At 40.6% G+C, this 13,900-nt stretch overlaps 1 protein-coding gene across 4 annotated transcripts in view; it reads right to left on the bottom strand.

Annotated features, from left to right (window-relative positions):
* Positions 1–13,900, bottom strand: part of CBLB (Cbl proto-oncogene B) — a 194,944-nt gene that overhangs the window by 160,532 nt on the left and 20,512 nt on the right. The gene's annotated exons all lie outside the window — the stretch shown is intronic.

The following is a 13,900-nucleotide window of genomic DNA, read 5'->3' as shown; positions in this document are numbered from 1 at the left end:
CTCATGATAACTACCGATAAGTATTATCACAATTAGCAGATGGGGAAACTGGGATACAGGACTGCCTAAATGTGAGATGCTGATTCTGTGACCATAAGTGTAGCTGTGGCACACAGCGCCATTTCCCATCGAGAGTTAAGGTTGAATCTATCGCTCTCCAACGCTCTCAGCCCAGCAGAAGAAGCTGTCCTATCTCGGGGCTTCTCCTTCTGCCTCTCCACCCCCACGAACATGACACAGTTCTGTGGTGACCTAGAATCCTATTTTCGACGTCTCCGACTCAAGGAATATTTCCAAAATACCTCTGAACAACATACTAATCCACAGAGGCCTCCCTACCAACATTACCAAAAAAAAAAAAGGATTCTAGGTGGACTCCTCCTGAAGGTCGAAACAGCAGACTGGACTTCTACATACAATGCTTCCGCCGACGTGCACAGGCTGAAATTGTGAAAAAGAAGCATCACTTGCCCCATAACCTCAGCCATGCAAAACACAATGCCATCCACAGCCTCAGAAACAACTCTGACATCATAATCAAAAAGGCTGACAAAGGAGGTGCTGTTGTCATCATGAATAAGTCGGAATATGAACAAGAGGCTGCTCAGCAGCTCTCCAACACCACTTTCTACAAGCCATTACCCTATGATCCCATTGAGAGTTACCAAAAGCATCTACAGCATTTACTCAAGATACCTCCTGAAAAAGCACAAGAACAAATTCGCACACACACACACCCCTGGAACCCCGACCTGGGATATTCTATCTACTACCTAAGATCCATAAACCTGGAAATCCTGGGCACCCCATCATCTCAGGCATTGGCACCCTGACAGCAGGATTGTCTGGCTATGTAGACTCCCTCCTCAGGCCCTACACTACCAGCTACCTTCGAGACACCACTGACTTCCTGAGGAAACTACAATCCATCGGTGATCTTCCTGATAACACCATCCTGGCCACTATGGATGTAGAAGCCCGCTACACCAACTTTCCACACAAAGATGGACTACAAGCCATCAAGAACACTATCCCCGACAATGTCACGACTAACCCGGTGGCTGAACTTTGTGACTTTGTCCTTACCCATAACAATTTTACATTTGGGGACAATGTATACCTTCAGATCAGCGGCACTGCTATGGGTACCCGCATGGCCCCACAGTATGCCAACATTTTTATGGCTGATTTAGAACAACGCTTCCTCAGCTCTCGTCCCCTAACACCCCTACTCTACTTGCGCTACTGACTGCTATTCCTACCTACATGACTCCAGCTTTCACCCTGACCACACCACACGATCCATCGTCTACAGCCAAGCTCTGCGATACAACCGCATTTGCTCCAACCCCTCAGACAGAAACAAACACCTACAAAAGCTCTATCAAGCATTCTTACAACTACAATACCCACCTGCGGAAGTGAAGAAACAGATTGATAGAGCCAGAAGAGTTCCCAGAAGTCACCTACTACAGGACAGGCCTAACAAAGAAAACAACAGAACGCCACTAGCCGTCACCTGCAGCCCCCAACTAAAACCCCTCCAACGCATTAAGGATCTACAACCTATCCTGAAGGATGACCCAACACTCTCACAAATCTTGGGAGACAGGCCAGTCCTTGCCTACAGACAGCCCCCCAACCTGAAGCAAATACTCACCAACAACCACATACCACACAACAGAACCACTAACCCAGGAACCTATCCTTGCAACAAAGCCCGTTGCCAACTGTGCCCACATATCTATTCAGGGGACACCATCACAGGGCCTAACAACATCAGCCACGCTATCAGAGGCTCGTTCACCTGCACATCCACCAATGTGATATATGCCATCATGTGCCAGCAATGCCCCTCTGCCATGTACATTGATCAAACTGGACAGTCTCTATAAAAGAATAAATGGACACAAATCAGATGTCAAGAATTATAACATTCATAAACCAGTCGGAGAACACTTCAATCTCTCTGGTCACGCAATTACAGACATGAAGGTCGCTATCTTAAAAACAAAAAAACTTCAAATCCAGACTCCAGCGAGAAACTGCTGAATTGGAATTCATTTGCAAATTGGATACTATTAATTTACGCTTAAATAGAGACTGGGAGTGGCTAAGTCATTATGCAAGGTAGCCTATTTCCCCTTGTTTTTTCCTATGCGCCCCCCCCCGACGTTCTGGTTAAACTTGGATTTGTGCTGGAAATGGCCCACCTTGATTATCGTGCACATTGTAGGGAGAGTGGTCACTTTGGATGGGCTATTACTAGCAGGAGAGTGAGTTTGTGTGGGGGAGGCGGAGGGTGAGAAAACCTGGATTTGTGCTGGAAATGGCCCAACTTGATTATCGTACACATTGTAAGGAGAGCGATCACTTTAGATAAGCTATTACCAGCAGGAGAGTGGGGTGGGAGGAGGTATTGTTTCATGGTCTCTGTGTATATAATGTCTTCTGCAGTTTCCACAGTATGCATCCGATGAAGTGAGCTGTAGCTCATGAAAGCTTATGCCCAAATAAATTGGTTAGTCTCTAAGGTGCCACAAGTACTCCTTTTCTTTTTGTGAATACACACTAACATGGCTGTTACTCTGAAACCACACAAAATCTTGTGTCTTTGACTGTCAGACCACATGACAGTAATGTGGTCCATCTCTGAAAGGGACTCAACCTCCCGCTAGTGCGGAATACAGTGATTTACTCACCTCAGAGGGCAATCTGCTTGTGAGCACAGAGTATCTATGTACTGTGACTTGAACTGGCTACCCAATCACTCCCCAGTTCAGTTCAGAGAATAGGTTATAATCATTAAAAACTTAAGACCCTGTTATCCAAATCACCTTTTCCTCTATTAAAGTTAGAGTCAAAGAGGCCCCCCTACTCTTTGTTCCAGGGTTTAAATCACATCACAAACCACAATCACTCCATTCAAGGGTTCAAGCAACCTATGCAGTATTTGTCCAGAAAAAACTCATTCCATATACAACAATACTGCAACATGGGAGCACCGAATAAGATACTTGGTAATGTGAACATACTGACTGTATGGCAGAATGGATCTTACCTGCAGATGCTGCATTCTGCTGAGCCAGCCTTTCCTATCAGAGACTTACAGAGGAGCTGCTTCCAGCAGTGTCAACTCTGAATTAAAAAGATTTTAAAAACTGGAAGAGCCTTGATCTACTTATCATTGTGCATGTTTGTCTAGTCTGCCTGCTGTTGCTGAGATCCATACCCACATAAAGACCACTTCAAACAGTGCTAAAACCATACTAGTTCAAAACAAAACACTGTTGAGCAAGTATAAACAGACAGATACAATTCCCAGACTTAAGACTTCGCATAAGTAAGAACAGATAGACCATTATAAACATTACTGTATCAAAAAAAATAATAATCTACAATTAAATGTTAGTAGGTTGGTTAAGTCACAGCAAAAACCAGCCTTAATCCTTTCCCATATACGTCACCCACAGATTACAGACTCAACATGAATTGCCACACTTAAATTGCCCTGCTGAGTGTATTAATTCCATCAAGATAGTCTTTAGTTGTGTGATATAACCCAGCAGAATGGTTGTGGATTATCTCATATAGAAAGACCTCTGCAATGTATCAAAAAGAGGTCAAGACTTTTTAGAATATGAATGATTTAAAAAAAACACTATTAATTTGATGTGCAAGAGAGACTTCAATTAATTCTGAACTATTGATATGATAAATATAAAAAAGTGTGTCCTTCATGTCAGTAAATCAGCAGTAGTGGAATCCTCAGTGTCATTTTATATAGTTTGAAGTTCCTGAGAATTAGATACAATATGCAATTGTTAGAGAATCAATACATTCCTCTAGAACAAGTAAAAATCTCATTAATGAGGCATGCTAGTCACTGACATGAGTTTAGTATTAACCAAAGAAATATTTAATTTGAGGACTAACTCATAAGGTAACTCATCTTACCTCAGCATATTCAAAAGCTGAAGATTTGATGAAATGGAGCTAGTAGAATTTATGCAATTCTTTTCATCCCGAGATACCCTTCCAAAACACTTGACAAACCAATTACACACTGGACAGGCATCCCTTTTCCACAGTCATCACAGAAATATAGCTAACAAGGGAGGGTGGGAGCAGTGAATGAAAGATGACAGAATTTAATGAATTAATACATACCAGAGAAAGTTTAGGTCAGAAAGTGACCAATACTGAATCCACCTGAATCTACTGGGGAATTTTAGGAAGGCACAATGCAGTTACCCAATTGGAATTTGGGCAGAACACCAAGGACAATGCGCCTCCTCCTCTGCTAAAAGTGTTTTACAACTCTTTGAAAAGATGGCATCTTCTCAGATTTCCTTCATACAGACGCAGGTGTGCCGATTTAGTACTAAACTGCAGGAAGGAGGGTCACCTACTGAAACACCAGTTCTGGACCCCTTGTTTGGGGTGTCTCAGTGAGATAGAGACTAGACCCAATCTAGTTTATGTAATCTAACAAGATTTACAACCAAAGATAGGATGGCTGTGACTACACATCAAGCATCAACCCAGAGCCAATTTTTGTAACTAAAACAAGGCCCTTAGAACAGGGAGTTATTCTGGAAATGCTGACACATCTTTAGGAGTGTGAGTGGGCGCCATTACAATATACATATTGTGTACACATGTTGCTGTCTTCATGGGAAGTTTAGCTCAAAGCCCAGCTGGTTGATGTGGGACAGCAGAAATGCCTCTTAAAACACTCGTCTGGCCAGTTTATAATCTCAAATGAATCTCCAGTACATATACTACAATTATGCCCAACAAAGAGTGGGCATGACAATCCTTTTGAATCAAGATTTAGCCCTGACACTTGAGTGCATACCAGATTGTGGGTGTATTTTGAAGCCTTGTGTGTCAATCTTCATTAAACATATTGGAAAAAAAATCAGAGAAAGGTAGGAGTTTTTCAGCTAATCAGTACAGTTTACTAAATTAAATTGCATCCGTTAAATAAAGTCTGTTGTTATTTTTAGTTGTTTTTGCTACAGTACACACCCACTACAGTGGGCCAGACTCCCAGAAGACTAGTGGAACAATAGAAAGACCATCTGCTACAAAGGAAACTGAAAAGCCAAAAGCTACAGTATTTCTGCTAATAGTACATACTAAGTGCAGAAGGACCAATACAATAAGCAATACCTGTACATTTTCTCCCACACAAGATTTCCATCTCCTCCAAGTTTTAAAGACTGAAAACGTCATATGTTTCCAGGCATAAATGCACAAGAGGAGGACATGTTCTTTGAAGAATGAAAAAACGAATGAACAAATGAGAGAAGAAATGCAATTAAGACAGGGGCAATTAAGACAGACCCCCTAAGAAAGGGTCAAATAATTACTATTTTTTCATGTTTAACGGGACAGTTCACAGATATCTGCATAATTCTGATGCAAGATCATGCATGGATTTTACTGGTGTTGCATAACTACTCAGCACAGCCCACACTCACAATTTTATCATGGTCAACTGATGGCACCGTACAAGGCTCTTAAAAATACTGCTTATTTGTACAGGTTAATATTTAGGGCAGATGGTATTCCTTGTCAAAGACAAAGTCAATCACTAACAAACAATAGCCTGAAGATTTCCTGGAAAAGAAGAAATATAAAGAACAGATGAAACATACTGATTTTACACTTGTGTAGCCACCATGCATCCAAAAACATTGCTCAAACTGCTATACATACCAGTGGTTACCACCATTCCTGTGTTCCATGGGTACCTTCCACCTTAACCAGACAGGTGCCACTGTTCATTTTCTCTCATCTAAGTTTTGTGTATGTTTCCCCTCCTTTCCTAATATTTTTGATAATTTCCCTCCCAGGGAATCTAATTATAGCAAACCTCTTTCAGTATCCCCTCAAGTAATGCATTACATCCATAGAAATCCCCAATTTTAACATTATTGCCTTTTTAAAACATGAGTAATCATGTGCCTGCACATAGTTAACATAAAAAGAGCAGCGACAGTTTGTATATTTGCTTTGTATATTGACAATGTGAGAGTTTTGTTTATTCATGCTATATTCAAACACTACAGAGGACAAGACCAAAAATACCATAACATGTATAAATATTTCAGAGGGGCACTCTATGCAGATACCTTTACCAAACAGCTTTAAAAACCACAGTCCACACGCTAAATCCAAACTCACTCCTTTGCTGGAGTTTGGCATGATTAAAGATTAGCTCAAATCTATTTGACCAAGAGTGGCTGCTCAGCTCTCACCAGAGATCTTCTCCCCCACGCCCACCCCACAGCCACGGCCAAATTCCTTTTATCCAGCATGGGAAAATGAGTCACCTGCCTCAATGAGTAAGGAAAACCTACTGAGCCCTCTCTCAGCAGGATCGACACTTTAACAACGCAAGTTTTTCAGTCAAACCTTGCTGGGCTGTTACAAGCATATAATAAGGTAGCTAATGGCCGCATTTATGAGCCTACTGGAGGCTAGCTGTTTACCAACTGGTATCCTAGTGAACCCTGCTGCTGACCAGCCTCCCACTTGAACACTGTCCTTTTCCATTACTGTGCTCTGCATGTGATTAGAACCCATTCCTCATAGGGTATTCATTAAGAGGATTAACAGAAAAAGGAAACATATGAACAGGATGTTACTTACTTTTTGCTTTGAATCTTGGTTTATTTGCCTAAACTGCAAATTACAGAGGAAAGAGATATGCACACTGAGTTGCAAATCAAATAAAGTAACGCAAACCTGCCGTTATCCTATTTTAAAACAGAGTGTGAACAGAAAATGATTTCAGTCTGGGCAACTCTCTCATTTAGACAGAAAACAGTTTGGAATATAGTTCCCCATGTTATTTCCTAATGGAAAATCTGTTTTACATTGCACACAACATGCATCAGACAGAGTATAGCAGGGGTGGGCAAACTTTTTGGCCCGAGGGCCACATCAGGGTGGCAAAACTGTATGGAGGGCCGGGTAGGGAAGGCCGTGCCTCCCCAAACACCCTAGCCCCAGCCCCCTATCTGCCCCCCCTCAGAACCTCCAACCCATCCAACCCCCCCTGCTCCTTGTGCCCTGACTGCCCCCTCCTGGGACCTCCCACCCCTAACTGCCTCCCCCCCAGGACCCAACCCCTGATTCAACCCCCCCGCTCCCTGTCCCCTGACTGCCCTGACCCCATCTACACCTCTGCACCCTGACAGGCCCCCTGGGACTCCCACGCCTATCCACCCCCCATCCCCGACTGCCCCCCCCAGAACCCGACCCATCCAACCCCCCCACTCCTTGTCCCCGACTGCACCCCCCAAGAACCTACGCCTCATCCAACCCCCCCTGCTCCCTGACTGCCCAGACCCCTATCCAGACCCCCAACAGGCCCCCACAGACCCCATGCCACTTATCCAACCCCCCCCCGCTCACTGCCCCCTTACCGGCCGGAGCCAGGCACGCCGCCACACTGCCTAGCAGGAGCTTGCAGCCCTGCCGCCTAGAGTGCTGACGGCGCAGTGAGCTGAGGCTGCAGGGGAGGGGCCGGGGCTAGCCTCCCTGGCAGGGAGATCAGGGGCTGGGCAGGACAATCCTGCAGGCCGTAGTTTGCCCACCACTGGACTATAGGGTATATACCGTTCTAAAAAATTGCAGATTTCAGCCAATAAAGGGGTACTGCTAGTTCCTGCTTGCAAGATATTTATTCATTAAGCAGGAAAGCAAATGTGAAAATTATGAAGTTATTACAGTCCTGGGACGGAATTGTGTAAATTTTGCCTGTTTTGCCTATTATTTGGTTACCACAGCAACGATCACATCACATTTGGTACACCACTGTATCAAAGAGTACATTATTAAAATACTGTCTTTAAAATTGTTTAAAACTTATACCTGTATTAAATTGCTTGTTTAAAATGTATATAATGCCTTTTGTCTGGCAAGAAAAATGTTCCCTGGAACCTAACCCCTGCTGTTTACATTATTTTTTATGTGGAAATTGAATTCGCTTAACATCGTTTCGCTTAAAGTCGCATTTTTCAGGAACATAACTACAACGTTAAGTGAGGAGTTATTGTATTTTAAGAGCTCAAAAATGCCAGTTAAGAGTGAAGAATGCGTAACTAGGGGTTATCACCTTTATGTTCTATTTTTTAAGATTTCCACAAGGGAAAAAAGTGCTCTCACAAAAGTCCATTTACGGCTATGCACCTGCGTGAAGATAAAGGGGAATTAGCTAAGAAAAGATAGCAGAATCTCCTTTCTATGAACAGAGTCCAAAAGCAACTGACTACATTTAAACTGCAATGTCTACTTTTGGCAGGATTTCATCCTTAGTAAAGTATGGTAAGAGACTCCCAATGTGCTTCCATTGCCATAATCAAGGTTTGTACGTTCTATGGATTCAAAACTAGTTGAACCATTTATTAAATGGGTATCTAAACCTAAACGCTCCAGGCATAAACCACATTTTTCTATTGGGCAGATTCAACTTATGCATCCCTACATTCAGGAATCACTTTAGCAAAAGATCCACCCCATTACTTTACAAGAATTGTTGGCTTTTCTTCCTTCAAAACTAGGTACTAGATCTCCTGAAAGGCAGTTTGCCTGAAAGATTCAGTGCATGGCAAATTTGGACTCAAGAACAGTCTGAACCAAAAATAGAAAGTTATATTAGAAATTTTATATTACATAAAAAAATATTGTATCATCTCACATTTAACCCTTTGTATCTACTTTAAATATTGAACACAAAACCAAATAACTTCTGGATGTTTCATCAACCCCACCTATTCAGTAACATATCATTTGAAGTGTATTAATGTATTATACCCGCTGAGGGTTTGCTTCAACTTGCAGGTTCTTATACACTGTGTCAAAACTGACTACACAAATAGCCTAAATTCTGCCTTCAGATACACATCTACAGCTCCCACTAATGTGAAAGCAGATTTGGTTTTGTGATAACACGTGACTTTAAAACAAATCTTAGATGTTTAAGTAAAACGTTTCATTTTTATACTACTCTGCTATTGATATTCATGACTAGGAACCAACTCTGAGATGGATAAATGGAATGTTTTGTTTACTAACCTACTCCACTGCAAAATAGTCCAGAAACAGAAATGAATACAAGCATGTCTGAGTTGCATTCATTCTCCTTAATTAGTAATAATAATTGCACAGGTTTTTCTAGTTTAGAAGTTTTGGAAACAATTCAATACAGATTAGAAGTTATCTTACTTAAAACAGGACATTTCTTGAGCTTGAAATCAGGTTCCTAACAATGTAACGTAACCTCCTTAAATGAGTCGAACATTTTAGATGCAGAGACTGCAAGGAATAATTCTTTTACTGGACAAAGAAGAGAGGCTGGTAGAAGCTGATAAGATGCCACTGACATCTGGTACAAAAAAAAAAAAAAAAACCACGAACATAGTAAACTTATTAAAAAGATTTCTCAATTTCTTTTTCAGGTGAATCTAAAGTTTCCAACAGCAAATTTTCCTACCCAGATACAGAAGTCATTAGGGCTCAGCTATCAGAGCTATACACAAGTTGCTCATTTGTATGTACAAATATGATTTTTGCACAAGTTTAGTCTGTGGATATTTAGAAACAGATGAAAACCGGACCCTTGATATAATTAGTTAGGCTTGTAGAGACATTCACTTACTTCACCCACTTCTAATCAATTGTGTTAACTCTTTCCTTCATTAGGCAGCTACTTAGGGCCCAATCCTGCAGACTGAATGGGAGTTAAGAATGCCTAGCATCTGGGAAGTACTATGCAATTTCATGAGAACGAATGGTGCCCTGTGCCTTGTAGGATTGGAACCAAGCAAAGGATCAATACCAGTTCATCTAGGGGTCATGAGACTTTCATGAACAATTACTCTGGCTGCTGTTTTTCCTCCTATACGTTATAATCTTGCATTTTGATGCAAATCTAAGGCCAGCATGATAAACAAGATAAGGTTGTGGGTTTGGATTTGTATAACCTGTTTAGCCCCAAAGCTCCAGAAGAAAGTATCTGAACCCCTGTTTTATCTGTTTAGTAGAAGCATACTAGGATTACAGAACGAGGGGGGGCAATTCTGAAGACAGAACTCTTCTGATAATTATTAATTTTTACCCAAAACCTCAAAACCATGTAGTTTTTTTTATTTTATCCTAGAAGAAGGGAGAGAAAAGTCTTGTGAATCATCTCCCCAATTCTAGTGAACTGTGTAACAGTCCTGATTGCTTGTTATGGAGAGAGATTTTTCTGTGCCATTACAGTTACAAGGCTCTTATAGGATCATCGAGATGGAAGAGTCCATCCCTCAAAGGGTACACAATGTAGTCACCCAGAAGAAGATGCACCAGATGCTAAATTGAAATTACACTTCATCTGGAGAGTTCAAGAGCCCTTTCTAAACAGTATCTCTTTAGTGGTGAAATGGAACGTGAGACCATTAAAATCTCACCTGCGCAGAAGCTACCCTATTAAATTTAGTTGAGCTGGATAAAAATAATACCTTCCACCCTTAATTATAACCTCCTTTTACTACCTTTCAATGCATAGTCTCAAGAGGCTGATGTTTCCTCAATAATAATGTACACCTGCAATATTTAAGATTCCTCTTCAGTGTATAACACTATATCATATAGAGAAAAGCCAACTGAATTTCAGATATGCTAGAAAATTGGTAAAAATGGTTATGATTTTATGACCAAGTATTATTTAATAAAAAATTGTTTTAATTTAATTCTGGTATGTCAAAACCTTACTAATTTCACACGGTCAGTCCACTTTTCTGTATCAACTCAGTCATATGGAAGTACACACTGAAAAGAATTTAGGTAGCGAACAGAGATCACGGTTAAAAGTCTTAATACAATTCAGGACCACTTAATCCCCTCACAGGTAATCTGATCAAATTATGGCTGAAATGCACAGTGTTTTATCATATGCCAGAGACAAATCTAAGAACATCTAAATAATAAAAATCCTTTAGCGCCACATCGGCTGCAAAACAAAAATGCCCTGAAATGTATTATTCATGTACATTACAAAATGAAATAGAGATGACAGTAAATCGGCTCACTGCTTGTTATGTTCTCTGTTCCATAAAAGAGACAACCTATCAATTTGTTTTTCATTATTTTATATAGATAAAAATATTCAAAAAAAAAAGAAGAAAAGTCTTAAGAGTTGCTTTCCTTACTCTTTTCATTACATTATTTTTGGCAAATAGCACTTTTCCCTTTAATGCTGATCTAGCAAACAAAACAATGTTCCTACTAGACAGAAAGTGCACTGTTAAAAGAATATATAGAACATATTTGAAACTGTTCAACAAAGTAAATGAAGGGTGAATGAGAAAAGGATGAAAAATGCCAACATATTAATCTTACAACCTGTGTAAAATAACAGAGCCGTAAAAGAAATAGTGTCAGTTTTATACACAAAATTTTATTACATCTTGATATTCCGAATTTTAGCACAAGAAAAATCTCGCTCTATTAGATAAATATTTAAAATGTGATGTGATGGTAAGACCTACAAAAACAAGATTACCCTGACATCAATTACATCAATAACGCAGGTGCACAAAATAAAATTGCTCTGCCATAAAAGAATCCTTTGAATTCGACTTGTTAGACAGTAACAGCTATGATAACTCAAGCCTTATTAAAAAAAAGGTAAAAGAAAAGAACATTCACTTAATGTTAAAGGATATAACGAGGGGAAAATGTTTTTTCACGGCACTATAGGACACAAGACTCTATAGAAACAATACTTAATAGTACCTTTAAACTTTCTTGCACATTATATTTCAGTAAACAGAACTGTCAATCCCTAACATTTTCCATCACCACACAATCGACAGTGGGTGAAAGGAGCACCTTCATGAGAGAGGTAGAAGACTCCGCTCCAGTTTCTGATAAGTTTAGGGGTCAGTTCTGTCTACACTACTAGGCCACAGTATGTTGTCACCACTGCTCTGACCAAATCCCAGAACACAACAGTATTTGCAGTGAGCATTTGGCCACCATTGGAAGACAAGATACTGGGCTAGATGGACCATTAGTCTGACCCAGTGTGGCCATTCTTATGTTCATCTGTGGCTATAGGTAGAGGAGCATTTGCGCAAGCACAGGTTAGTCTTGGATGGAGCTATTCTGTTGTGTGCCACAGAAAAATGAGCAAGGGCTGCCACAGATCAGGAATGGGTATTGGCACTTCAGGCCCCAAACCAGATTTAAACATAGTTGAGTAACCAAAAGTGTGTCATTGTGACACTGGTAAGTCAAGTGCCAGCTCTGGCCAAGGCCATAGGCTTTAGCTAAGAACTGATAAACTCATAGTTGGAAACATACAGGTGACCTGGTTTGGTTAAGTTCAAAAGAGCTACCAGTCTTATAAGAATGTGTTTAGACTCTATGAAATGCTTGTGAATTGCTGTATGCATCAATCTCACTTGTAATGTCTGTGTTCCATACAAGGTAAAATATAAGTTTGTTTTATAATTGTAAAAATGCCTGCTCTGAACTTGTGAATTCCCCCTGCACATCCAAGAGGGCTATCAAGAATTAAGTGGGCCATTATAGGACAAAAGCTTTGACAGCCCCATACGCCCATTGGCAAGTACACGCAGAAGGCCGCATCCCATCAGGCTGAATGCTGGAAGAGGGAAATAAAAACAGCTAACATGAAGACTTTTACATCTCTTTGCTGTTTGGAGTATCTCAAAGGATGAAGCTAAGAAACAAAAAAGTCGAGATCCCCAGGAAAGACCCTGGGTTAAGCCATGAAAAGACATTCACTACTGACAGATCACTATGTCTCTGTAACCTTTTTGGAACCACAGACTGAACTCATTTGTGCATATATATGTTGCCTAGTTTAACCTTTCTCCCCCCCTAATTAAAAAACCTATAGTTAGTTTATTACAGGATCGGCTACAAGCATCATCTTTGGTGTGAGACAATGCTTGTAGCCAACATGAGAATGTGGTGCGAACCACAGTTTGAGAACCGCTGATCTAGATGATCCCTGAAAGGTATTTGTCTAACCTGCTCTTTAAAACCTCCAATGGCGGAGATTCCACAACCTCCCTTATGCAATTTATTCCAGTACTTAAGCACCCTGAGAGTTAGGAAGTTTTTCCTAATATCCAACCTAAACCACCCTTGCTTAAGCCCACTGCTTCTTATCCTATCCTCAGAGGTTAAGGAGAACAATTTTTCTCCCTCCTCCTTGTAGCAATTTTTTATGTACTTTAAAACAGTTATGACACCTCTCAGTCTTCTCTAGGCCATACAAACTCAATTTTTTCAATATTCCTTCACAGATCACGTTTTCTAGACCTTCAATCATTTTTGTTGCTCTTCTCTGTTCTCTTCTTTTTCAAGAAAAGAGATAGATAAATGGAGAATGTGGCACCCAGAACTGGACACAATATTCCAACTGAAGCCTTATCATGGAGTACAGTGGAAGAATTACTTATAATGATGTGACACTTACAACACTCCTGCTAATACATCCCAGAACAATGTTCGCCTTTTTTTGCCACAGTGTTACACTGTTGACTCATTTAGCTTGTGATCCACTATGACCCCCAGATCCCTTTCTGCAGTTCTCCTTCATAGGCAGTCACTTCCCATTTTGTATGTGTGCAATTGATTACTCCTCTTAGGAAGAAACACTTTGCATTTGTCCTTATCAATTTCATCTTATTTACGTCAGACCATTTCTCCAATTTGTCCAGATCATTTTGAATTTTAATCCTATCCTCCAAAGCACTTGCAACCCCTCCCAGCTTGGTATCATGCGAACTGTGTGTGGGCTCTCTGACATTATCTAAATCATTTATGAAGATATTGAACAGAACGGGACCCAGGAACCATCCTT

This window comes from Lepidochelys kempii, chromosome 1, assembly GCF_965140265.1.
Source record: "Lepidochelys kempii isolate rLepKem1 chromosome 1, rLepKem1.hap2, whole genome shotgun sequence".
NCBI lineage: Eukaryota > Metazoa > Chordata > Testudines > Cheloniidae > Lepidochelys > Lepidochelys kempii.
The sequence above is the reverse complement of the archived record's forward strand: the minus strand, read 5'-3'. Positions and strand labels throughout refer to the sequence as shown.